The following is a 26,196-nucleotide window of genomic DNA, read 5'->3' as shown; positions in this document are numbered from 1 at the left end:
TCTAATTGTCAATTGATAGGATAATTCCATTTTGTTGTTTTGTGTTTTGGTAGCAAGGATCAAACTCATGACTTACTGGGCAAGCATCTGAGCTGCTGAGCTAAACCCCAAGCCTGATAGGATAATTTTTGAGTAAGAACAGTCTTTCAACTTTGGAATTGAAGAAAATGTCAAATGTGGAGTGCACTTTGTTTCTAATGTTGCTGTAAGAATTAATAATCTTGAGCAAAACATCTAGGGGTTTTTAGAAGCAGCCACAAACCAAAGAATCCTCAAAAAGTACTCTTTTTCTGTTGGTTCAGCCTCTCTCTCTCTCTCTAGGGCAAAAGAATGCTGGAAAATGCCACCTTTTGTCTGTGACTTCAGTGATCTTTTTAATTTTTGTTGTGCTTTTCAGTATAGAAATTGATTAAATACTTTGTTGACTCTTGTTTAAAGGGAAGTTGGGGAAGGGGGCACTGTCTACAACTTCACACTGGACTCTGCATTCAGCAGTAGATTAGTCAGTAGCTATACTTCTGGTGGGAAAAACTGGAAGTTGAAAGACATGCTGGGGTTTTTGCCCAACTGCAAGGAGGGGGCTTTGCAGTCATTATTTTATATTGCAGCTTAGTGATTTTGTTCATCAAGGCCAGTCTGGAAGCATCTTGTGACTCTATTATTGTTTATTTTGATTTCTATTGGATTGAGAGACATGCTGAAGTTTTTAATTTTTTTCCTGCTGAACAGTTGAATGTTTGTGCTTCAGAGTTTTATAGTCAAGATTTTCATGCATCCCCAGCCAAGCTTATTTAGTCTGATTGCCTTTTGATTTCACTCATGCCAATTACAGAGAGTTCCAGCAGGCAATTTCTTGTTTTTAAAAGTAGTTAGTTGTTTGTCAAAACTGATCATGCCCAGAGCAAGGTCTTCTAAGGCAGCTCCAGCAAACTATTATAGGAAAAAGAATTTGGAAAAATGTGTTTTGTTGCTGGATTCAATCACTGAATGTTATGAATCTTCTTCCTTTTCTGCCTCAATTTTTTCATGTGGAGTATGAAAAGACAATTCATTATAGGGATGGCGCTGTAACAGGCTATAAACTTAAGTAATTATGAGGTCTTACCAAATCCTTCAAGTTTCTGTTAGAAATACACATTTAAAATGATACTTAAGCAAAAATTATTTTAAAAGTTCAATTAAAAAAGCACCACATAAATATATTAATCAATAATTATATCTGCAACATTATTTTTAATATCTGAAGCAAATTATAGAAAACATTGTAGTATCATATAGAGAAATTCCACCAAATTAGCTGGATTAAAGGACAGATGGACATCTAACATTTTGGCATATTTGTATATTTAAAATTCAACTATTTACATTTATTAATTTTAAGGAAGATTTTTTCAGTTATAATTTCCATTGTTTTGGATCAGTGGAAGATATAATACCTATACTGTCCCATTTTTCTGATGTTTCTACTACTTTTATATTTGATAGGAATAAAGATATATTAGATTTGGGACCAGAATTCTGGGTCTTGTGTTATGCAGAATTCTTTGCAGTGGTTATGATATTATTTCAGCTATTTCTTTTGCATATGTTTTGGTTTCATGAGCCTACTTGCTTCTTGATCTGACCTTTTCATTACCACATTAAACTGTCAGTTTCTAGGCCTTATTTGGAATATTTTCAGCATGAGCATATGGATTTTACAGTAAGTCTTTATAACAGCATTTTGATACCTCCGTAACTTTTTCTCATCATAATATTATTTGCATCATATTGAATCATGTATTTTTTGGTGGGCCAGTATGAGATGAGCGTATAATGTGGAGAATGTGTTTTAAAATCATTTGTGAAAAAAACGAGGATCTGGAGGAATGCCACTGTAGTCTAGCGATCAACTGGTGGGATATATAACATACACCACTGGCATAGAACATAACTTGAAATGATTTAGTAGGAAGAATAAAATATCTTTACTGAAATACAAGGAGCAAAAGAACATTTTTTATAAGAGTTTTCTACAAGTTGAGCAAAGAACGTTAATATTTATGTAATTTTTATGAAATACATAAACCTTTGTTGTATCATTTATTATGAGCTGTTCACAAATAACTTAACAAAATATATGAAACAAACATTCCATGTAGCTTAAGGACTGAAACCAATGAAATTATAATTTTTGTCTCAGAAAACAACTCTGGAATGCTAATTACTGGGAGATCTGTGAGGCGAATACAGATTTGATTTGGTTTCAGTTCATTCATGCTCCACCCAGTTCTGGATTCAGGCAATGGAAGGTCTGCCAAGTACTGGATGATGGTCAGGCCAGGACAACCCAACTGTTGGTATGGTCAGTGGAACTTGGATTAGAATCATCAAAAAATACCCACCAATAGCTCATCTATTCAACCTAATCTTTTATATGGTGATTTATAATTTACAAAGTGCTGTCACTTCCAGTTCCCTTTTGAGTCTCACAAAAAATCTTTTGTCTAAATGTGGAATATAAAAATATTCATATTTTATAGGCAAGCGAGTCCAAGCTTAGAGAGAATAAGAAACTTCCTTGGTATTAGAAAATAGTGAGTAATAACAGAGATCCAGTTGTAGTCTTTGGGGCTCTAAGTTTAGTGCTTGACTTCTAGAGGCAATAAATATAATGAAGAAGAGAATCAATTTACAAACTGTGCAAGTTGCTTCTTTGTTGGCCTGTGCTTAATGAGACACTGAAGTGCTATGGGTCACCTTAATTACTGAATTTTAAGATGCTAAAAGTATGCCAGGAAAAGTATATGGTAGCTTTAAGCTATAAAGTACAAATCTCAAGTGAAAATGTGTCCTGTGTATTTGTCTCTAATGAGGATTATGGTTAATTAATCAAGGGAGCATATAAGAAAAAAAAACAGTTGGCATGATAAGATTCCTTCAAGCACCTTCCTCTTCCTTCTCTACCTCTCCTTTTATCATTTCTTTCTAAAAATTCTGAGCATGGAACAAAAGAGGTAGATTGGAAATGCTGTTTGTGGAGTAAAATTTGATTGAAAGGTATCTCCTTAAATTTTTATCTATGTTGCCTTTGCTTTTGAATGATATAACTTTCTTAAAATAAATGTGACTCCTTCCAACAGTGACTCTGACTCAGTTATTTTGAAACATAATTTTAGATAATGCCTTTTGAAGTTCAGCTGTTCCTGACAATATTATCTTCACTCATTCGTGTCCATTATCATTTCCATTTTGTTGTCTTTCTCACAGGCAGCCCAAAAGGGAAATAATCTCCAGGAAGGCTTATTGGAAGAGAAAAACAAGATTAAAAGTCCTTAGGGCAGACATAACTGGTTAAAAATTCTGCTGTTGTATAGATTCTTTTGGTCCCAGAAACCAAAAGACAACTATTATACAGTTTATACACCGGTGTATAATTTTTATTAAAAAAATAACTTTGCAAAAGATGGCAGATAGAGAGAACAGCTGGCTACAGAGGCTCCATGAGACAGTCAACTTGGAACTCAACATAATACAACATGGGGATCCCCGAACAGAGGGAGAGGAATTCTCTCGTTCCAAGAAGAAACTAAGGTGAGAAAAATGAATCAAACATAAACTCCTGGCTGTCTGCACCACCGTGCAGCCCTGAGAGCCTCCGGGCTGCCGGTGAGACAGGCCATCTCCAAGCCACCGCCTTCAGCCACTGCCTCCAGCCACCGCCTCCAGTCACCACCTCCAACTTGGTTGCCAGGGGCCTGACAGAGGCTGGGGGAGTAAAACGGCACCCACCGGCTGCCCCCACCCCTGCCACCACCACTGTCTCCCCGGATCTGGGCTGTATCCCAGAGAGTGCGAGGATAAGGGTGCATTGTGGCACCATGGGCACAGGACTGGACCTGCTGGGATGCATCCTCACCTTTGCACTTGCTGCTTGTGCAAGGACTCGAGCCTGCGGCACTGGTGCTGAGCAGGCCCTGGCCACTGGAGCTCCTCCGAGGTCCCCAGGAGGGTGAGTGTGTCTTCACCGCCGCCAGGCCCACGTGACTGGAGCCCCATGGAGCCATGGCTGCTGTCCTCACCTCCACCACATCTGCCAACTTCCTGGAGGGCACAAGAAGAAGGACATGGAACTGGTGTGGAACTGGACCTGCTGGGATGCATCCCAACCTTCGCGCTCTCCACTCGCACAAGGACCCGAGCCCATGGTGCCGGCACTGAGCAGACCCCTGCTGCTGGAGCACCCCCATGGTCCCTCGGTGGGTGAGTGTGGCTTCACCACCACCAGGCCCTCATAACCAGAGCCCCACAGAGCAGCTGCCATGAACGGAGCCCAGAGAAGCTGCTTCTGAAAACACCTCTTCAGACATTATCAAAAATACAGAACCAGAACTTTCTGGTTTCCCACCATGATTGACCAGCTTTGGGGAATTGGGCCTGCCTACCTGCGCCCTGAACTCTGGACTTGGGCAGCCTGGGGTGAGTGTCCCCGCACCATCCCAAGCCCCTGAGATGGAGTTTAAGATATCTCAGGTAACAGCAATTTGGGGAGGGCAGCAAAACCCTAAGTGTCAGCACACTTTGGGCAGACCTTAAGCAATACAGAGAGGGCCAGAGACTCCCCCAGACACACCTGTCTGAAAGAAACCAGAAACATGACAAGAGATAGAAAAAAAAACAAAAAAAAACCTCCAGCTGCTGACCCTGGGAAAATAAGTGCAGAAGAGATAAATACAGAAGAGAAACAGTGCAGTAATCATGCATTATTAGATGCATCTTCATCAGACATAAAGAAATACCTTCATGACCTCATAGACGAATTTAAAACTGTACTTCTGATCCAAGTGAGGCAAGATATACAAATATTAATTAAACAAATGATAAGCTCCTCCCAAGAGAAGAGAACACAAGTAGAAGAACAGAGGGACTCAGAAAAAGAAGACAAACCTTTCATTAAGAATATAAACAAAATTTAGAATACAAGAAATAGATCCAAAGAGACCACCAGGAAACTAAAAACTCCATTGAAAGCTGGCAAAATACCTTGACAGAAACTAAAGTTAGCCTTTTGAAACCTGAAGAGAGATTTATGGTGTGTGATTGCAAAAGAAAAGATCTCTTAAAAATAACAAGGAACCAGGAAGAAACAATACAAAGGCTAGAAGATGACAAGAGGATCTATAACTTAAGAATAAAAAATGTGAGCAAAGAAGCAAGAGTAACTACAAATGAACTACAAAGAATATTCACAGATATAATTAAGGAAAACTTCCTAAGCATAGGAAAAAGAAATTATATCCAGATAAAAGAGGCATACAGAACTCCAGCCATCTACAGCCAAAACAGATCTACACCCAAACATATATTAATCAAGATTTCAGAAATCCACCACAAGAACAGAATATTAAAAGCAGCCAGAGAAAAGAAGCAGATTACCTACAGTGGAAAAATTATTAAAATAATGACAGACTTATCAACACAAACTCTCAAGTCGAGAAGAGCCTAGGGGGAAATAGTCCAAGCCCTGAAAGAAAATAACCTGCGACCAAGACTGATGTATCCAGAAAAACTCTCTCTCAAAATTAATGTAGAAATAAGATATTTCCAAGACAAGGAGGAACTATGGGAGTTCATGGCCATCAAATCAACCCTACAAAAAATACTGAAGGACATTCCAGGGAGACAGAGGAAAAAATACCAGGATTCCAGCAACAGTGACAGAGAGGCCTCAGTGAACAGGGCAGACAGTGGAATGAAGGAGTAAAGTGGACAAATAATGGCAGAAGAATAAAATAGCAGAAATGAGACAGAGACAGTAAGCTATAATCTTTAATATAGATAGCCCTGACACACTAACAAAAAAAGAAACACAGAGCAGACTAGGAGGCAGGATCCATCGAGATGCTCGGAATAGGAGATACACTCAACCTGAAAGAGGGTTACTAAACTGAGGGTCAAAAATGAGAAAACAATGCTATATGTGACCAGAAACCAGAGAGAAATAGGGACAACTTGTCCAGTAGGCGCAGGTAGACTGAAAAGCTATGACACTTTTGTCCAGTATAGAACTCTACAGCTAGAAGGAAGGTAACCTTTTGAGTTTAGTAAGTAAAGGAGTACAGTTCAAGATCAAGTTCAGGGGTCAAAAGGTTTAGCAACACTCATAGATAACAGGTTGGACCCCTAATCTAAAAACTAAAAGAGCCAGTGGGACCCAAAATGTACAAAGCACCCTGAGAAAGGGAAAAGAAAGGAATTATCTAAAAAAGGAAGGCAGAGGACATTGTTAATAGTGTATCAGTATTTAAAAGTCACAGTAGTTTTATCACCGTTTAGTTTGATTATATTTTGTTCTGATCTGTCTACCCATATTGGATTTGAGGGCACAGACAGCTTTCCCAAAAATATCAGGTTATCCCAGGGTAATTATCCTTAATTTCCTAATAACTTAAACTGAAACCCTGTATTACTTACATTGTCTTACTATGACTGATCTTGTTTGAAGCTGGTTCATTAGACCGCTGTTTAGCCTTGACTGATTTCATTTGAATATGGTACCCTTGATAGTATTGAGTCTGGGAGTGGAGACAACTACTCTGGAGATGACAAGATGTAAAAGATGTCCATTCTAGTTTTTATTATTAACTGCTTTCAAATCCTACAATCTTTAAAGTTATGTTTTTAATAAAATATCTTTGTAATGTTATGTTCAATTATATTATGCCTGATGATGTGGACAATTTTATTGAAAATAACAAAGCATAGTAACTACTGTAGATCATCTAATATTGTGGTCCAATATGTCTTTTTCATTTTCATTTCATGTTTTTCTAGGAATTTATTTTGTTGTCTTGTTCTGATCTGTTTTTCCCTATAATACAGAGAGGATAGATATACATGTGGAGAGTCACACATGGGAAGAATTTCTAAACTATTTATGGGAACAGATTATATAATACATGATGTAATGAACATATGCTCAAAAAGAGACACTAAGAAACCCAGTGCTAATTCTGTAGCATTATGTTATGAAATGTAGCTATACTATCATTCACTGTTCAGAGTGATATTAGTCTAGTTGCTTATGTTCAGTTTCAGCATACATAAAGATAAAGACAGATACTACAAAGAGACTGAGAAACATCATGGTAGACATTATTGATTGGATCTTGAAGACCTAATGATCTGATTAGTTCTATAATGTCCAGTATCAATGTGTGTGAAGATGGGGACAACTATTTGGAAGAAAACTAGAGACAATAAGATAGACAGTGAAGATCTCCAGTGGACTTGCTTTGAAATCTATGTTTCTTTAAATTGTTTCCTTATAAATTGTTTTGTTCTGTTTTGCTACGTTTAATGTTGCCTTTTTTAAGATGAAAAACAAGTGTGTAGGACTGATTACCATATTACTAAGTTCTTGTTGTATTGTTGAGCAGAACTGTTTTCAGTAACATTGTTTGACTATCACTTTGTATGCTTTAATTTTGTAACTCGAGCAACTATTTCTAAGATGATGGTATGTAACTTATTGACTAGTGATTTCTTACTGTTTATTTTTCTGAAATTCTGTATTGTTTCTACCCTTTTTATCTGTTTTTTTTTCTTTAAATAAAAAATGTAAAAAAAAAGAGATAGTCAGCTTAGAATTCAACATAATACAGCATGGGGAGCCCCAAACAAAGGGAGATGAATTCTCTCATCCCAAGAAGAAACTAAAGTGAGAAGAACCAATCAAACATACAGTCCTGGTGTTATTATTGGAACAGCTAAAGTGAGCAACTTGCCAAGCTGTCCGAGGTCCCGCCTCTTTGACTCACTGGAGGTGCAGACACACTGAGGTTGGAGATTGGCCAGCTGAATGGAGAGCTGAGCTGGTGGGGAGCCTGGATTGACTTGTAGTGAGTGATGAGGGTGGAGCCATTCCACAGAAAGGGGGGCTCCTGCGGACAACATTCTGGGACTTGGCAGGACTGGAAAGTACAAGGAGCAGCAGTGATTTCAGTCAATTGTTCCCTTTCCAAATGGGATTTGTGGAGTGAACTAGGCCTGGGTCACGTGATCTGGCTGAGACCCAATAGGTTATCCAAAATCAATTTCCTATGGCGGCGGTGGCAGTGGTGCGCACTAACACAGTGAAGTCTCAGAAGTTTGACTTACCCGGACGGGAGGCAGTACATAGTAATACAGTGCAGGCCTCAGCAGCTTGACTGATCTGAACGGGAGGGGCCAGCATACACCGCCCCTGTTTGCAACTCACTAGCACACTGCAGTGGGAAGGGTCACCTAGCCAGTGTGCTTCAGAAGAATTGTAACTAACAAAGAAACTCAGGCCTCCTCAAAGAAACAAAAAAGATGAGAAGTGGAAGCAATAACAAAAAGTCCCCAGGTCCCAACTCTGAGAACATTGACCCAGGACAGGTAAATACAAAGGAGAATGAGAACAGAAAACATGCAATATCAGACACAGCACTAGTGGACATAAAGATATATCTTTGGGACCTCATAGATAAGTTCAAAAGTGAAATATTTAGCCAAATAAAGCAAGATATAAGAAGATTAATAAAAGAGATGCTAAGCATCCCTTAAGCAGACACAAATGAAAGAAGGAAGGAACTCAAACCATTTGATGAAGAATATAAAGAAAATATAGAATACACTAAGCAGATTCAAAGAGATTATAAGGAAATTAAAAACTCTATGGAAAGATGGAAAATCTGCTTGAAAAAAACTAAGGATAGGTTATCCAAACTGGAGGACAGTTTTGCATTGTGGGGTATGAAAGGAAAAACTTGTTAAAAATAACAAGGAAATAAGCAGTAACAATACAAAGGCTAGAAGGTGATAAGAGGATCTATAACTTGAGAAAAAAGAATGTGAATGAAGAAGCAGGGGTACAAACAAAGGAACTACAAAGGCTATTCACAGAAATAATTAAGGAAAACTTCCCAAACATAGGAAAAGGAAATGATATTCTGATGTATGAGGCACAAAGAACTCCAGCCACCTACAACCAAAACAGAGCTACACCCAGGCATAAAATAATCAAGATCCCAGAAATTCAATACAAGAACAGAATATTAAAAGCAGTTAGAGACAAGAAACAGATAATCTATAAAGGAAGGCCCAAAGAGGAACTTGGGAAATTCACAACCACCAATCCAACTCTACAGAGAATTCTGCAGAGCATTCTAGAGAGAGAGAAAAGTACTAGGATTCCAGGAACAGTGGCAGAGAGCCCACAATAAATGGAGCAGAAAACAGAATGAAGAGAAGCAGCCAACTGATGGCAAAAAAAGAGCATAACAGAAACGAGGCAGAGAAGGTTGGTTATAATCTCTAATATAGATGGCCTTGATACACTAAATTAAAAAAAAAAGAACCACATGTGGAGTAGATCAGGAGGTAGGGTCCACTGAGATGCTATTAATAGGAAATATTAACGTGAAAAAGAGTACATATACTAAAAATCAAATATGAGAAAACAATTCTCTGTGTGACAGGGAACCAGAGAGTAGTAGGAGCAACTAGACTAGTATTTGTGGATAGGTTTGGAAAGACAGGCTCTAATAGGAAAAGGAATACAATTAGATATCAAGTCCAGCAGAGAGAATGTTTGAAAGCACTTAGGTAAATAGCTGGTTGCCCCCCACCCCAATTTAAAACCACAGGTCTTGGCCAGACCCAAAAATGCACAGTGTACTGTGGGGAAGTGAACGGGGAGGGAGAGTCTTTAAAAAGATGGTAGAAGATAGTTAATAGTGTATCAGGATTTAAAACCCACATTACTTGCACCACTCTGCTTAGATAGATTTTATTGGTTTTTTTTGATAGATTTTATTTTGTCCCAGTTTGTCTATTTGCATTAGATTTGAGGGCACAGACAGCTATTCCAAAAACATCAGGATATAGCACAGTAATCATCTTTAATTTCCTATTATTTTACTCTGGAGCCCTGTATGACTTATATACCATTTTATCATGAGTGATCTTAGTTAAACCTGGATTTTTGATTGCTGTTTGGTATTGACAGATTTTATTCTAAACTGATATGATTGATAATATCAAGTCTGAGAGTATAGGCAACTACACTGAAGATGAGAAGATGCTACAATACATTCTGCTTGATAACTGCCTGCTTTTGTAGTTTTTTAAAAAATTTTATTTAAAAGGAAAAAGAGAAAAACACAAAACAAAGCGGTGTACGGGTACAAGTAATACAGAACTACAAAAAAAAAAAAAAAAGGTAAGAAATCACCAGTTAATAGATTACATATTATCATCTTAGAGATAGTTGCTCAAATCACAGTATCAAAGCATACAAAGTGGACATTCAAACAGTGAGACTGCAAACAGTTGTGTTCAATGATCCAACCAAAAACATTAACATGGTCAGCTATTTAACACTCCTAAACACACTTGCTGTTGTATCCTTTAGAGCTCTTTTTTTCCCTTTCTTTTTTACAACAAAATTCACACATTTTGGGTTTTATTACTCCTTAGTTCTCATTACTTTTTTGGGGGGGGGAGAATAAAGTCAAATATGGCAAAGCAAAGCTGTCAGTCAAAACCAAGGATAGACATAGCACATGATATAAAACAGAGTACAAGGTTATCAACAATGGTTATCAACAATGTCTCTTGTTTCCTTAAAAAGAATTGTCTATCTCAATAGATATTATAAAGTTGAACAAAACAGTAGAGAACAACACCAATAAAACTTAAGCATTGTAAACATTACAGGACTTCCAAAGGAGACAATAGTCAAACCAGAATGGGCATCTTAGTGAATCTTAATGCCTTCAAAGTAGTTGTCTATACCCTCAAACTTGATACTATCACACAGAATGGAACAGAGTCTAATCAGTCAAAACAAGATCATGGGAGTATTACAGGACTTCAAAACAAGTTAATAGGAAATCAAAAAAAGTTACTATTATATATCCTGCTAATTTTTAAAAATTTTCTAATCATCAACTGGTGATTTCTTACTGTTTATATTTTTCTGAATGTATGTATTATTTCTACCTATTTTCTGTTTTGCTTAGTCTTCCTTTAAATAAAATTAATAAAATAACTTTGCATTATTAAAATGTGTCTTTGAATATTTAGTAACAACTCAGTTGTACAAAAAGTAAAATATCAACGAAGGTAAAGTTAATTGATTTATTTTTCTGGGACATTCAATTTTTATTACCTATTTATTGGTCTTCTACTAAGTTTAAATTTTTATGCATTTAGCTTAGTGGACTGTTTTAGGTACAGGGAGGAAATACTCTGCTTATTTTCCTTAGCAAGTCAAAAGAACACAAAGAAAGCCTATTTAAAACACATGAGAGCTAAATTACTTACCAGGACCATGAAATTTTAACAGAGATAACCATTCAGGTCTGTAAAAAAAAAAGGTAAACTTTTCTTGAGCCCTAAATAAAGTTCATAAAATTGATCAGAATGGCCATTCTATTTCATCATATTGAGTCTTGGAGTGCTTTCCTTACACATTCACTTTCTTTTTTTTTTACAAATAAAAATTTCTTTTATTAGTCACTGTTCATCAGAAATTTGATAATCCTCATTTAGTTTCTAATGTCTTGTTTGCTTGAACTAAAAAATGTTCAATTTCTTTGTCTGTTATTACCCATCCACTTTCTACAAAGAATTATTTTTCAAAAATGGGTGATTATAGTTGAGGTGTTTTAAAAGTAAGATACAGAAGAATCTGCCTCTCAGTTGAATTGGTGCCCTGAATGCTTTCTTGTGGAAATTTCTTTCAAGCAGCTGATCATGGCCTCTGGTAGGTCAAGCATGATAAGATACCACTTGTGTGGCAATAGTTGAGGAGATATGGATTGGAATTGATGTTTGCGTTTTTGTTTGAATTTGTGTTGGGATTCCTGGAATCAGCTAGATGCCAGAAGAATAATAACTGAAGACATCTGGTCCCATAATTTAGAGACCCCTAAAAAAGCAGCCTTTCTCCATTAACATCTTGCTTAAATGTAATAGGCTGTTTTCAGTACGAGCAGGGGCGCCCTGCCAATTGGGATGACATTTTAATGGTTTAGAGGATCCCATTTCTCTTCAGGTAATAGTTTGACAAGTTATTATTTTTTCAATAATATACCAAATGTGGGAAATAATTGGAATCGTTCTGTGAACTAACTTTATATAACCAGAAGTTACTAAAATGATGGGTCTCAATGCTTTTCTTCCTAGCTCCAGAATGAAAATTAGTTATTATATACTAAGTACATATTAAAAATGTGGTTGTTATTTCTTAAGGATTTGCTTAGGATTTTTTTTAAAAAGCCCATAAATATTCTTATGTAAGAAAATGGCAGAAAATTGCATTTTTTAAAAGTTTCTTGAATCTTTAGCTTATACAAGATAAGTTTTTGAAAGCTTCCTTATAAATAGTGCTGAAAAAACTGACTTTCCAAAGACTACAACTAGAACCATGTATACTGTCAGGCACTAAACTGAAATTGAAGTAGATCAAACATCTAAATATTAAAACAGAAATACTAAATCTGCAGGAAGAGAGAGTAGGTAAAATTCTTGAAACAAAGGTGTAGGCAAAGACTTTAGGAACAAAACCCTGACTGCAAGTTGAATACTGCCAAGAATCAACAACTGAAATCTCATCTTATTAAAAAGCTTTTGGAAAGCAAAACAAATCACCAACAGAATAAAAGACAACCCAAGAGTGGGGAAAAAATCTCACCCAGTTGTTCTTCAGATGGAGAACTAATGTCTAGCACCTCTAAAGAGCTGAAAAAGATCAGATACCTCAAATTAAAAAAAGGAATTCTGATTTTCTGGGCAGTGGTGGCACATGCCTATAATCCCAGCACTATGGAAGCTGAGGCAGGAGGATCCTTAGAAGTTCAAGACCAGCCTAGGCTATAAAATGAGCTCAAGGCCAGCTTCAACTGGATAGTGAGACCCTGTCTCAAAAAGACAAACACATATATATATAAATATATATCTCCAAAAATGTGAATTGGATAGACACCTCTCAGATGAAGAAGCACAAATGGCAAATAAACACATAAAACAGTCAACATCACTGATCATTTGAGAGACAAAAATTTTAAAATAATACTGAGAATTCCATCTCATTCCAGAAAGAATAGTTATTATCCAAAAATCAACCAATAACAATGCTAGTGGGTTATGGGGATAAGGAACCCTTCTCCACTAGTGGTGAGAGTGTAGACTGATGTAATTACTGTGGAAATCAGTATGGAAATTCCTCAAAAAACTAGGATGATACCTTCCACTCAATCAAGTTATTCCCCTTCTGGGTAATTTCCCAAAAGAATTAAAAGCATTGCACCGCAGCAATATATCTATGCCCATGTTTACTTGTGAAATAGAAAGAATTTGTTTAAAAGGGAAGGGAAACTATAGAGCTGGGAAGGGCAAAGGGAAGAAAAGAAAAGAAAAAATAAGAAAAGAACAATAAAATAGAGACAAAGCTTTGTAAAAAAGAGAAAGAGGGGTTGAGGGGAGGAAGAGGAGAGGAATGGGAAAACAAAGAGAATTAAGATACATCATGTACAGGTACAAATTCTATGTGATGAATGTGAACATTATGTATATTTAAATTATACTAATAAACTTAATTAAAAGATAAAAATAAGACAGGTTTCTGACCTGAAAACAATAAAGGCAACTAGAATTAACTCTGTGTGTGTGTGTGTGTGTGTGTGTGTGTCTTTTTCAGTGTCTCACATTTACACAAAAATTCATTATGAATGATCAGATGTCTCCTTTTTTCCTTTTAGTTGGGAATATGCACCAAGTAGTCTACTTTTTTAAAAAAGTATACTTTAGACCAATCTTTTTGTTGCTATCTTCTTCTGCTTCAGGGAATAAGACATTCTGAACACAATACATTTTGGGGGACTTTCTATTGGGTTTGGTTTGAAGGAATCTGAAGTGGGAGAAGACAAAGATCAGAGATCTATTCTCTTAGCTCCTTTCCAGTGAGAACTATCTGTGTTTCTCTACAAAAGTCATTATTCTTGACAATTCCTCTTTTGAATTCTTATAATTATTTGCTTCCCTTTCTGTTCTGGCATATTGGTGATAAAAATTTAACTGTCACATATGTAGATTTGTGAATCATCTCCCATAAACAAAATCCTTCTTTGAAATTTCCTACTTTGAGTGTAACTTTATATTTATATTAGAGAAACTTGTTTTCAACTTTACATTTGTTATGAAATGAATTAGCATTACATGTTTAAAATAGTGTACTTGTCAATAAGGTAAATGAAAGACAAAAGAGTGATTAAGTTGCTCTGTATTTAGAATCTGGTACCAAGATAATAGGCTTGGTTTATGAATAAATTCTAAGTTCAAAAGAAAAAAAAATAAAAGGTAAAAATTGGAAACAAAGCTTTTATAATTTGAGGAGGAGAAGAAAGATTGAAGGGAGAGGAGGAGAATGGGGGAAAAAGAAGAATCATGGCATATTATATACAGGTACAAATTCCCTATGATGAATGTGATCATTATGTATATCAAAAGGGTATAAATAAAATTAATTTTAAAAAAGAATAAATTTTAAGTTATTTCAAAGAAAAAGATATTTGAAAATATTCATGCTAATATTCAAGAAGAAATAGGTAGACAGGAACCTCTACTCTTCATTGCTAAACCACTGGATGCTTTGGAATGCAAACTTTAACTTCTTTGACCCTTAAATCAGAGCACAGGCAAATATGTGACTATTTTGGCTATAATGATGCTAGACAAAAAACATTGTTTATGGAGGAAGGTTTCATTTTTTGGTTCTTGGAAAGATGCTTTAACATTCTTGAGCAAAGGACAAATGTATTGGGGCACATGATTTTGTCTCCTTTCTGTGTGTGGAATTCTATTTGGAAGCATCTTTTATCAAAAATTGAGGATGTTGCCAGACAAGATTATACTTGGAAGCCTCAGTGGGTGATGGGCTGGCAGAGAAGCTGATGCCCAGGGAAGTTTACGCTGGCTTTTTTTTTCCCAGCTTGTATGAAGTCCAACACACCTGGAATAAAATAGTTTGAAATCAATGTGTCTTAGCTATTTTTCTCCTTTCTGGGACAAAATACCCAGCATTTACAAGTCAAAGAAGGAAAGATTTATTTCAGCTCACAGTTTTTAGAGATTTCAGTCAGCTGGTTCCAAAGCAGGTTGACATGGTGGAGAGATACCACAAAGGAGAAACAATTCATGGTTTGGCAAAGAGAAGGCAGGAAGCAGCAAGCAGCCGGCGTGCATTTCCAGTTTATTCTACACAGGCTATTAACCTTTTGTGTGGTGTCTAACTATGAACGATGCCAAGTCCAATCAGTGGACTCATTTAGTACCACACACCATTATCCTCAGTGTTACACACTCAAGATTCAGTCCCACCAATGAGTGCATGATGCCTTCATGGGAGACATCTAGATACAAACTATACCAATCTAACATATCTGAGTAACATAGCTTCCATCCACGGCCCAGATAACAAACATTAAAGAAAAGAATGGAAAATCAGACACTATTGGTGTGAATGTGAATACTCTAGGCAGCAGACGATTCCAAATAGACTAGTAAAGGATTTTTCATGAGCTACTCAGAGGGAATTCTGTGGGACTTTAAAAAAAATTTACCTCAAAGACCTGACATGGAATTCAAATGATACTTATAGTTCTGAGACAAAATGACTTATGCTGAGTATCTGTTTTTTTGGCATTGAGAATGAAAAGGTAGACCTCCTTCCTTGGGTGAGAAATGTTATCCTAACGGCTAAAGAAAAGTTTTGGCACCTGTTTTGGAAATGGCCACACATAACCTGATTAGTTACATTTTAAAAGATGTAGATTGAAGAACAAAAGAAGAAAGGTGGGAAAGAGGGTGGAAAAAACATAACTGAAGGAAAAATGAAAATAAGGTTTTTACAAATGGGAAGGAGACCAAGAGTTGGAAGAAAGGAGAAGGAGGAATAGGGGATAAAAACAATTAGATGCATTATGTAAATGAACCAACTCTCCACATTAAATTAAATCGTTATGTACTTCAAACATGTATTAATAACAATATTAAAAATAAAATGTGAGTGAAATTACATAACTGAAGGGAAATTGAATCCGCTATGCTTTCTTCTTGTGGAAGAAACTTAAAGTATTCATCTGCTGAAAAAATAGATAACAGGAATTAGAGAAAAGCAACCTAACAAGGGCTCTTTGCTATTGTTATTTATTTGTCTTTTTGGTTCATGTTTTTCTAGTAATCTGTTTTGGTTTTTTTTGTTTTTACCTCTAATATAGAAAGGATAGATATATATGAAGAGGTTTATTCATGCGTAGAACTTTCCTAAACAGTTTATGAGAATCGATTATATTATGTATGATGAAATGAACAGCTACCTTGAAGAAAAAGAGACATTGTGGTATCCATTTCTGATTTTCTATCCTCATGCTTTGAAAACCAGTAATACTTTCATTCTTTGTTTAGAGTAGTTTTAGTCTGTTTTGTATTATTTAATTTCAACATACATGAAGGTATGGACAGCTATTTTGAAGAGAACTAGAGACATTATGTTAGCCATTGTTGATTTCCCTATTGTCTGGTTTTGAAGGTCTAAAATGTCTTCATCACTCTGTTCTGATCAGCTTTATATTATTTTGTTTTGTATGAATTCATTGTGTGTGAAGATATGGACAACTATTTATAAGAAAACAAGAGACAGTATGATAGACAGTGATGATCTCCTGTTGTCTTGCTTTAAAATCTATGTCTCTTGCATTGTTTTCTTCTGATCTGCTTTGTTTTGTTTTGTTAGGTTAGTTTTATCCTCTTTAAAATAAAATAAAAAAAGGAAATCCACCTAAGCTTACCTCTCAGGGCTCTTTCAGGGATGGGGTGTTGCCCTCTTGCTATGTCCTTGTATTTAGGCACCTCTGTGCTTTCCTTTCTGCTACTCTCAACCTGTTTGAAAGAGTGGATAGAATGGAAAGTACAGATTTTATGATCACTCTAGATGCCTTCTTGAATTTCAGGTCTCAAAAACACTGAATACAAGGTCTTTTCTGAATAAATGCATGGCCTAGAACTGGGGGTTGGGGTGAATGGTGGGGAGAGACTCCTTTTGCCAAGTAAGTTGTAATTTACTAGATGGAACAGATGATTTCCATCAAATGAGCAGATATTGTTGTCCAATAATTAGTAGCTGTGCTATTTTTATCCCTCTGAGCCTTTTGTACAGTGAGGTTGTTGCTAAAACATACCTTATATTAATGCTACAAGGAGTAAATGAAATTATTTAGGTAGATGTTTTGAAAATTGTAATTTCATCATATAAAAATCAGTTGTAATTAGCTTGAGTCCTATAAGAAAATCGTGTTAATTACTTTCTGTTTTGTATATTTCTGGGTTGTCTTTGCATAGGTAGCAATCACTTTGGGGATTTGAACTCTGCGCAGTTGATCCATTCTTGGTTATTGAGCCTCTACTTTATGCAAAACCTTGTGTTTTGTGCTATGAAAGAGATAACTAGAACATAGGTCTGGCACTCCTATATCATGCCAATTAGTTAAAGATTTAAGACTCAAAATAGCTACTAGAGAAGTAGGCTATATAGTTATTTCTTCCTGTTTCCTACACAACTTTGTGTATTTCATGTGACCTCAGTAACTATGGGACACTATTTTCTTTTTCTTTCTAGGCTCTCTACTTGGAACATGGGAGTTCTTTGATTGCAAGTAAACTAAATGCTGGCTGAGTTCAGCACAATTGGACTTTAGGTGGACATTAGGCATTTAATAGAGTTACCAGGAAGTGTCTTAGGTAGGGACCCTAAAAGCAAAGCTTGAGACAAGGTCTGAGGTACCTCTGTGTTTTGAAGGTTTGCTCTCTTGGAAACCTTATAAGGAAGCAGTGGAAACAGTATAGGTAAGTGAAAGGAAATAAGTATTGTGACCTCAGACAAAGTTCATCTTGGTTTAGAAAGTATATGTGTTAATGGACAGGACTGGTCTCTTCTTAAAAAAGTAAGTTAAATTTCATTTGTAACTGAAAAAAATTATAAGCACTAGTGAAGCTATACGAGATTTCAATACATTGTATAATATTTGAATCATTATACGTATTTATCACCTCAACATTTGTCGTTTATGATGAAAGCATTAAAATTGTTTATTGGAGCTTTTTGAGATATCCAGTATATAAATTTTAACTATAGTGAATCTACTGTGCAATAACACACCAGAACTTCTTACACCTTTCTGTCTAACTATAACTTAGTACCTAATGAACCACATTTTCTCATTCTTTCTCACCAGATGCTGACACCACTACTGTATGCTTAACTTCTGTGAGATCAACATTTGTTGTAGTCAGGGGTATTCAGAAAACTTCCAGCTCTTCCACATACAATGGTCAGCCGGAGTTAACACAAGAAAGTGCAGGAAATCTATCCACAATACTAAAGACATAGAATATTTAGCCAAGGGCCTGAATCCCACAGCAATGTCCTACATGAGCCCTGATGAAGACCCAGAGCTGATAATAATGCCTCCCACAAGTCCAACTGGAGGTCCAGAGCCCACAAGAAGGATTTACACCAGTCTCTTACAGATCTGTGCTGGAAAGGCCCAAAGGTCAGTAATGGACGTTAGGAAATCTATGTCAGAGGGGTGAAGGTTAAGGGTTCTATCTTAGAGCCAAGAGGACATGCTCAAAACAAATACAAAGGCTGCCCTGAAAAGCACCACAGCTATTCTCAGTGACACGGAGGTCCTGAGCTCCTCCAACAATAAGCACAGTTGAGTACATGCCAGGAAGCCAGTGTGATGAGGTCATCCTGGAGATTAAGTGGCACACACCTTCCTCTCCAGAGCCAGGAAGCAATGCTTGATGTAAGGACCAGAACTTCTCCAGGAGAACCAATGGCTCAAACAGAAACATGTAGGAGCACCCACAATGTCTCAATGCCTCTCTTCTCCTTCTCCACATCTATTTATGCTGGCAACTTTCCTCAAGTGGAACATCTACACTCAGCACCATGGTGATTTAATCCAGCTGGCATTAAGTTGACCACCAGTTTTTAATTCATAACATTTTATTTTCCACATCTCTGGAAAACTATTCATTCTTTGTCTTTCTGTGCCTTGTTTACCGTCTTTCACTTAACATAGTGATCTCTATGTCTATCCATGTTGTTGCAAATAAAAGAATTTTGTTTCTTTTTTATGGTCAAATAGTATTCTGTTATGCATACTATGCATATGCACTAAATTTTCTTTGTCCACTCATTAGTTAGGTAAACTCTTATTCGATGTATAGCTTGCAGACATTTCACCCCATTTATGCTATCTCTTTATCCTGATAATTGTTTTTTAGCTGTGCAGAGCATTTTAGTTTGATTTAATGCCATTTTTTGGTTTTATTTTCTGTTCTTTTTGGAGTCTTGCCCAAAATTTTTTGCTTATTCCAAATGTCCTAAAGCATAGCCCATTTTCCTCTAATAGTTTCATTAAGTTTTTAATCCATTTTGATTTGTTTTTTGTAATTGGTGAGCAATAGTTTAGTTTTATTCTTCTGTATGTAGATACCTAATTTTCCCAACACCACTTATTGAAGATGCTTTTTCTCTAATGCATATACTTAGAAACTTTGTTTTAAAAACTAAAAAAAAAAAAAAAAAACCAGGCAAAAAACCATAAACAATTGGGTATGAATAGGGTTTACTTGTAGACTATTGGTATATGTGTCTATATTTATACTGTACTTTGCTGTTTTAATTACTAAGCTTTGTGACATATTTTGAAATCATGTTGTGTGATACCTCTTACTTTGCTCCTTTTTAAAAACATTTTTTGTACTTATATACAAATTTTGGTTGAGTTCTTTGAATAATGTCATTATTTGATTAGAATATGTTGAATCCATAGGTCATTCTGAGTAACATAGACATTTAAATAATGATTCTGGTAATCCATAAATACGGGTTGTATTTCCATTGTGTATGAGTCCTCTATTAGTGTTTTATAGTTTTCATTGTAGATATCTGTTACTTCTTTTGCTAAATTTATTCTGAGTTTTTTTTTCCACCCACGTATGGCTATTGTACATGAAATTGCTTTCTAGATCTCTATTTCAGATAATTCACTATGCATAGCATTATTACTGCTTTTTGTGTGTTGATTTTATATCCTGTGACTTTGATAATTTATTAGTTCTAGGAGTTTTTATTTTTGGTGGAGTCTTTGGAATTTTCTGTGCATAAGATCATGTTACTTATAAGCAGCAAGAATTTGATTTCCTCTTTTTCAGTTCAGAACTTTTTTCTTTCTCAAATCTGATTGTTCTGGCTTAATTTCCAGTACTATATTGAATAAAAGTGGTGAAAGTGGATCTCTTGCCTTGTTTCAGGTTTTAGAAAGCTGTCAGCCTTTTCTCATTTAATATAATATTAACTGTTGTCTTCATTATGTTAATTATGTACATTCAGTACTCAACTTGATTACAAAGAAACATTGAATTTAATTAAGTGCCATTTCTGTATGCTGATCATCTGATTTTGTTTCTAATTTCCTATATATGATGGTGTTTCATGTTTCATGTTTATTGATTTGCTTACGTTAAGCCATCCTCAATTTTCTGGAATGAAGGCCATTTGATAATGATGAATAGCTTTTAATATAGTGTGAGATTTGCTTTGTTAGTATTTTATTAAAAATACTAGCAGCCACTTTATTTTATTAAAAAATTTTGCATTTGTGTTCACCAAAGATATTGGCTTCTGGTTTTCTTCCTTTTTGTTATATCTTTGTCTATTTTGGGTACCAGAGTAATGGTAGTCTTGTAAAATTCTTTTGTATAATGACAGACTTTTAATTATTTATGCAGTTTCACTTCTTGCCATTGAGATGCTCAGGTTTTCAATTTCTTCATGATTTAATCTTGATAAAATATCAAACATGTTTCTATATAATTGTTTATAATACTGTCTAATGACCCTTTGTATTTGGTGGATGCCGTTGTAATATCTCTCCTTTTTATCTGATTTTATTTGGTTTTGTTTTTTTTTAACAATTATTATTTTATGGTTTGGATCTGAAATATCCTGCCAAGGCTTATGTGTGGAAGATTTGGTTCCCAGTGCAATAATAAGCAGAAGTTAAGCAGTTGCTTTGTTTGTTTGTTTTTGTACAGATTCTTCTTATGTGTGTAGTTCAGGCTAGCTTTGAACTCACTATATAGCCCAGCCTGGCCTCAAACCCATGGTAGTCTTTTTGCCTCAGCTTCCTGAGTGCTAAGATTACAAGTATACAGCACCACACCAACAAGAGGTTAAGGTTTTTGCAAGGGATTAAATCATAAGAACTCTGATTTCATCAGGAGATTCATCCATTATATATTAATAATTGAATAAACTATCAGAGAGTGATAGAAATTTTAGAAGGTGGGACTAAATAAGAGGAAGTAGGCTATTGGGTATGTGACTAGTCTCTTTGTCTGTCTCTCCTTGACTACCATAAGGCTAGCAGCCCAGTATGATGTTTTCTCTTTTCACAAGCTTACAGCCTTGGACTCAACTAATGAGGATGCTGAAACTTCAGAAACTATGAGCTAACCTCTTCTTTCTTTGAGCTCTTTTGCCCATGTATTTTGTGACACTGATGGAAGGGTAATGGTCTTGCTTAGGGAGTATCAATTTTATTTATTTATTTATTTTTGTAGAACAATCTTTTCATATCATTGGATATTTTAACCTATGGGATAGTGAACCCTCACATTCATCTCTAAGTGGAGTAGCACTAGTCAACCAACAACAGTATTTTGCAGAAAGTTTCAAGTATAAGCTGCTAGGTACACAACACCAGCAGTGGAGTTCTGTATTCGCTGGTTGGTAAAGGGCACATATATTGGGTAACACAGCATCTGCTAAAGCTGGGCAATAAGTTTAGGTTAGGGAGAGGTGAGCATCCAGATACTGATGTAGAGTTTAGGAAGTCTCATTATCAAGAAATAGTTATTAGGGTATTGAAATGAAAGAATACCATCCAATTGCTGTCACTGGAACTGCTTAATTTATAAGTCTAGGCAGAGGATGTTATGGCTTGTATCTAGATGTAACTCCAAAGCTTTATGTATTCATAGAAGTGGATGTTTGGGAGTGGTAGGACCTAGGGTACATGAAGATAGATTATGGGTCTGTGACACTGAATTAGGTCACAGATTGGGTATGCATAGTTCTGGATATGGATAATGAGAAGGCCCAATGTGGATTTGGGTGGCACTATCCAATGGGTTTGTAGCCTTGAAGTGATAAAAGGCTAAGTAAGGTCTCTGCTTTCTGTTTCTTGCCTGATATATCGTTACTGTCTTCTGTAATGTCCCTTGGAGTCAGCCAAAGAGTTGAAGCTACTACAAATTGTGAGCTAAAACAAATTTGTCCTCTTTTAATTTCAGATGTTGGATTTTTTTTAAGCAATGAGAAAGTAATTAAGACATAGAGGTTTTAACTGAACATTGGAATCGGAAAGCTCCTTTTATTGTTGGGTTGCTAATCTAAAAAATATACAAAGTTGAAACTGGAAGAAGTCAGCCTGCAGTAGGAGATAATGAGGCCATACATAGAGGGGAGCAAAACTGAAAGACAAAATAGACAAAGACTCGGGTCTGAGGATAAATGGTGTCATCCATGATGAGACAGCATAACTCCTTTAATTCCCATTTTATAAACAAATTTCCCTTCTGTTTATTTTGGTTTAAACTGTTTCACAGAGTTTTCTATTACTTCCAGTTAAATTGTCCATAGTAGGTAGGAATTTTGCCCCTGATGATACTCCCGTGAATATGTTGTTGTACACCATATATGGGACTTGGCAGTTTGTAATTAAGGTTACTAATCAGCTGACCTTAAAGTAAGAACATAACTCAGGATTAAATGGGAATTCTAATTTAATCACATAAACATTAAAGTGCAGAGCTCTTTTTATGACTCTTAATAGAGGGGGAAATAAGAGATTTGAGGCACTATTATTGGCTTGGAGATCAAAGGGCCTTATCAAGAATATAGAAGCCCTGGTCTTACAGTTATAAGGAACTGAATTTTACTTGTAAGCATAATCTTCTCCAAAGCTTTTGCTTATGAACCCCTTCCAGCCAATGTTCTGATTTTTTGACCCTCAATTTGGGACCCCAGCAAAGTCATGTTGTGCCAAGACTTTGGACTCACAGAACTTTGAGATAATAAGTGGGTGTTATTTCAAGCTATGACGTTTTATTTATATTTTATGAAAGTAATAGAAAACTAAGCTAAATAAGTGTACTTATTTAGTCAATAAGATTTGCAGAATTCTTGGTTTATATTAGGTGTCCAATGTCTAGGGACACATAAATACAAACATGAAATAAATACTAAAAAAAATGCATGAGGCTCCTGTTAGAAGATTTATGGCCTTATTGCAAAGAATGTTTGACATAGTGACAAGGATATTGTCTTATTTATCTCTCCATTTCCTGGAACCTTGCTATTCAAAATGGGTATTCAACTCCAGTTTGTTCTTCTAAACTGAATGGCCTCACAATATGATATTATCAACAGTGCACAGTGTTAGAGAGTAAAGAGTCAAAGACTAGTATATATTGGAAGTTATGGCTTAGCAAATGCTTTCTGGCATATTGCCTGGTCTTCAATTTAAATTACATGTAAAGAAGGAAAAACAATTCTTTACATCTTAATTTTTTTCTCCTTTTCTTATAAAACAAACCAGTGTGGTCTCCACAAGTATCCTTATTTTGGTTCACTACTAAGAGTAACTGTTGGTTTTTATGGCTTAATGTTTACATTCCTAATCAGCACATTTAACAGCAAATACCTGAAGCAGAAATCAATAAGCAATTACCTTATATTTGCTTCTCAAAAATTTAAATATGATTATGCTTAATTAATGTTTTCTCTTGGTGACTAGTATCATTGTCTAGTCTACTAATTTTAAAGCAATGTTTCCCTGTAACTAATTTTTAAGTTTGTTTCCCTGTAACTCTGCCAGATTGTTCAAGCTACCCTGATCCTCCTTTTATGTTTTGATACTCTGGGCTAGGGTAAAGCTCTTTTGTTTGAATTCCAAGTATCTGAAATCTGCATCTGTTATTTCTTTGCTTTCTGTCATCCAAATTATTGTTTCCTTCCTAGGGCTTGTTCTGGGACTAGCAATTAACTGGTCCCTAGTCCTACAATCATAACAAACTACATTTTCTTGTAAGCAGAATTTTCTCTAGATTTTCCATTAACTCCAAACTGTCTCCTGACTGGCTTCCTTCCCTCTCTTTTAGTGCTTATCTCTTGGGTGGGAATAGGATATACTGAAATGATCCAGGTTCATTTTCTCATCATTGGAAGGAAATATCCGGATACTCTTAAACTTTGATATCCTTCTATGGGATGGGGCTATCTTTCCATTCAGAATTATGGGAAAGCATAGAATATTTTAATCTTTGACTCATATAAAATATCTGGTCAGAACCAAACAAACAGATAAAAGAGCGTTTCTATCATGATCAACTCTTCTTTAAAGAGAGGATTTCCTGAAGTACTGCTGCCTTTGGAATGATATCTTCACACTGAAAAGGGCCAGTGGTACTGAGTAACACATTTAGTCCCTGCATGACATCTTCTTCTGAGAAGTGTTAAATGCTGCCATTTTCTAGACAATTCAAAAGCAAGTCATGCAGTTGATATTTTAGCAATAAGATGAATGTGGAAAATGTCACTTTTCCTTTAATTATTTTTGTCAGAATAAAGTTGGCAACAGAAAACAGTAAAGAGACATGTTCAGACATATTCATATTTACTTTTATGATAGCATTGTGATGACTTTCATGGGCAGTATCCTTGCAGTGACCCTGTCTGGTTTAAATGTTCTGAAGTTACCAGTGTTAAACATCTTTCTCATTCTTCAGACAGAAGCAGTAATTCTCATCAGATACTGGGGTTTTGATCAAATGCAGTCACACTACCATGAAAATATTTTACTTGATATTAACTGACTATGATTAACTAGCTATGATTTGTATGGGAAAATGGATTTTTCATTTTCTTTATTTTGGAGGGGAAGTTTGCTATATAATTTGATTCTTCTCTCTGTCTCTGTCTCTATTTCTATTTCTATCTCTGTCTCTCTCTGTCTCTCTCCTTGTGTGATATTTTTCTGTTCTTTACTTTGTTTTGGATGACCAAAATTATTGTTGTTGTTATTAAAAATAAAGGAATTGTTTCTCTTTTCCTATAACCACAACTTATTTTTCTGGTTCAAGTTACTAGAATTCAGAAGTTAGCCTTGGCATTCTATTAATAGAAAAGCCAGTGAAGAATTATTTCCCTACCTATTTAAAAACATCATTTTTTCCATGTATGAAATTTTTACAATAGAGGATTAAGAGAATGAGAGTTAAATTGACAATGAATTATAATGATAGCCACCACAGTATTGAATGCTTAGTCTGTGCTTGATGATTTACATGCACAATATCACCTTCTACTTATGATACTATGATGGACAAGAAACCCAGACAAACATTCCCTCTGAAAACCACTAAAAATGTTATATAATGGTGTTTCAAAGCATGAAGGAGCTGGCAGTAAAGTAAGGAATTATCAGGCTAATTTCTATGGAGACAAAGACAGAAATCCTGAAAGCCAATCTGCCTCTGAATTTTGCTTTTATCCAGGGGACATCAAATGAACAAGTAACTGTCAGATTGGACTTCCTCATAGTTATAGAATAGGATACAAAGACCACAGAATGCTGAGACAAAAGTATTTTACCCTCATAATGGATAGCCATATATATCACCCTCCACTCAGATAAAATATAAGAATGATTAAGAGACGTATAAGGGAGACTGAGACATATAACATAAGTATAATTAGAGTTCCAAAAAAGAAGTAACAAAGAATGGGAAAATATTCAAAGAAATGATTACCGATAATTTTCCAGAATTATAGAAAGACATAAATTCTCAGATACACAAATCTCAGTGAATCCTGTGTAGATATTAAAAAAGAAATCTTGGCAGTGGGTGTGTGCATGACTGGTCAGGATGGCAGAAAGTTCTTCAGCCATAGAGCTATATCTTGCAGCCTTCTAAAGAGATACACCTTTCTGTAAAAGCCAACCAGGTACTGAGAAAAAAGAACATATTGATTGCTTTCAAACCAGTCCTGGA

The sequence above is a fragment of the Cavia porcellus genome, unplaced genomic scaffold, assembly GCF_034190915.1.
Source record: "Cavia porcellus strain 051 isolate PalLab524CR breed Dunkin Hartley unplaced genomic scaffold, mCavPor4.1 scaffold_15, whole genome shotgun sequence".
In the NCBI taxonomy this organism is placed as follows: domain Eukaryota; kingdom Metazoa; phylum Chordata; class Mammalia; order Rodentia; family Caviidae; genus Cavia; species Cavia porcellus.
The sequence above is the reverse complement of the archived record's forward strand: the minus strand, read 5'-3'. Positions refer to the sequence as shown.